This window comes from Dendrobium catenatum, unplaced genomic scaffold, assembly GCF_001605985.2.
Source record: "Dendrobium catenatum unplaced genomic scaffold, ASM160598v2 fragScaff_scaffold_716, whole genome shotgun sequence".
NCBI classification, from domain to species: domain Eukaryota; kingdom Viridiplantae; phylum Streptophyta; class Magnoliopsida; order Asparagales; family Orchidaceae; genus Dendrobium; species Dendrobium catenatum.
The window spans coordinates 7,413,106-7,415,875 of NW_021319178.1; positions in this window are offsets into that span (position 1 = coordinate 7,413,106).

Sequence of the window (2,770 nt, forward strand, 5' to 3'; positions counted from 1 at the left end):
CACTGAGATTTTGGGATTGATTTTGGTCATTATTTTTTCGTTGTTTTAAAGAAATTTTTGTACTAAAAATTTTCTATAAAAAACGGTTCCAAACAAAATATAATAACATTGTTATACTGTTTATTATCATCAGTTCTTATCAATTAAAAAAAAAAATTCATTTTAGTGCTTTTGTTAATCAAATGAAAATTATTAATCATGTTTTTTTTTATTTAATAAAAAAATAAAATATAAAATTATAATGCTCATGCCCAACAATATAATAGGTCTATTACATATATTATTTCTCTGCATTTTAAAACATTGTGAATTTCTTAAGTTGGGCCATAAGCGTATTAACTCCCTGAATTTACTCAATTACATATATTTCCATCTATTTATTTCAATAAATAACAAACACTAGAAATACCTTTGGGGCTGCAAAATTTTAAAATTTTTATGAAGAAATAATTATTATTCTATGTACATAAATCATAAAAATCATATTGAACTCTGTCAAGCCATTTTATTTGGAATATGACCTGTTTCGGTTTTTTATGACCTGGCGGTTAGGATAGTAGATGTATTAGATCCGGTGTGTTTTAAGAAAGACAGACAAATACACGTTCAAAGATTTGGTTAAAAAAATATTAGAAATTATTTTTTAATTAGATTTAAATAAGAATTTGATCCTTAATAGGCCGAAATTGAGAAAAATGATTTATACTAAAGCAACTTTCTAGTATAAAATTTTTAAATTTAAAAAAATTTTGTACTAAAAATTTATTCTAGTAAGCAAGAAAAAACCCGTCTTAAATGAAGTCAAATGTTTGATACTGTTGTTATTATTGTCATTTGTAAGAAGATATTTTGTTGATTTGTTCTAGTGACCTAAAAATTTTGTTAGAAGTAATTTTGTAAATCTTGTCATTTTTTTTAGAAGTACTTTGGCAAAATGAAATTTTGTTAGAAGTATTTTTGTTCTAGTGGCCTTCAAATTAAAAGTTCATTATGTTGATTTGTTATAGTGATCTAGAATTTCTTCTAAAAAAATTTCCCTAAAATTACATATATTATTGTTAAAAATATTTTTCATGTCATTTTTTTATATTTTTAGAAGCATCAAACTTAAATTTAATTTAAATTTTTTGTAGTGGTGAGCACGATGTGTAGGATTTGACCAATTTGTGAGACGATGTTTATTTTGAATTTATTTCATATATTAAACGCTTAATTTACATAACCTATGTAATATCTTAAAGTCCTAAATAATTTAAGTAATCATGTTGTAACTGCAGCGAAACTTCTTCCTTAGGATGGACCGAGCTTTGCAACATCACTTCAACGGTACTAAGGATACTTAGAAGCAGTGAGACATAAATACAATGTCGAAGCTTTACCATGGACTCCGCCGACAGATGCATATTGGGGACCGATGATATTTTGATGATGCAACTGAGCAAGACACACCAATCACCATAATCCATGATGCTGCAAATCCTTATAGTGCATTTGTTGGCCCATCTTCATATCCTAATCAGGGGCCCTCACAAGAAATTCTTAGTTACCAGATGCCACGGGATTTGCATGCCTTCCTCAGCCCAGACTTCATTCCATGTACAATTCATGCATCTGATATACCTCAGGCTGACATCATTGGTGAGGAACAAAATGGCTTACGTGACAGACCTATACGACCACCACAGCATTACACTCCCTCCAGTGATGCATTACCCCAGATACCACTTAGGAGGCATTAGTTGACCATATGTTTGCATTATATATGATATTAGCTTTTGATGATGTTAGCTTCTGATGATGTTAGCACTATCATGGATCATATATTTTGAATTTTCTTATTTTATGCAATGAACATTTTCATATATGATTTGGTTTGAAAATTTTTATTTTTTAATATTCCTATTTTTGTTTTTTAAAGAGAAGAAGCAAAACAAATAATGATTGAGCTTGATGGTAAACATATGAATTAAACATTAAAAAATAGAACTCGACCACCCAAATTTAACTTTGCTATTTGACTAAACAATATTGTACTTATGTACATAGCACTTGGAAACGTTCATAAAATATGTATAACATATAGTGAACAAGGAACACCTTGCGGTACTTAAGTAAACATTAGAGATATACTAAATGATGAGATATGACCAAACAAGCTTACATAACGTACACCATGAAGTTATATTCTCACTTATTAAACATGTGCAATTGTGCTTGAAGTTGGTTTTTCATCGAACAACAGTTAAAGTGAAACTCAAACTTATACTGCAAATATATCCAGTCGGTTGCATTAAAAATATTTATGCTTGTACCTCCATTAACAATCTCCTTCATCCGATTTTCATGAAATTGAATAATAAATTCATCCTTCTATGGCAACCAAGGATGATTAAGAATGATGTGGTCCATGTCATTCGCTAACATTTCATGTTCATCAGTAGAAATACCTCTACATTCTTGTCCTAGATAATGATAATGCATTTGGAGGAAATGTTGATCGGCAAAATGACAATCATCAGTATAGAATGTCCTCACTAAATTTTTTCAACCTTGACTATTCAAAAAATTAGTCCATCTATGCACATTGATTTTCATCAAGTCTTTGTGAATGCTCATAAGCATATAATCGTGATCTTTGTCTACTCATGCATGCAATACTTAAATATTTCATTTTCTCTATCCTTCATCTCTAAAGGACTATTCGGGCATCTTCCCATATATTGATACAATCGTCTATTTCCATTATCAAGTAAATCTTTCATTGGAGTGT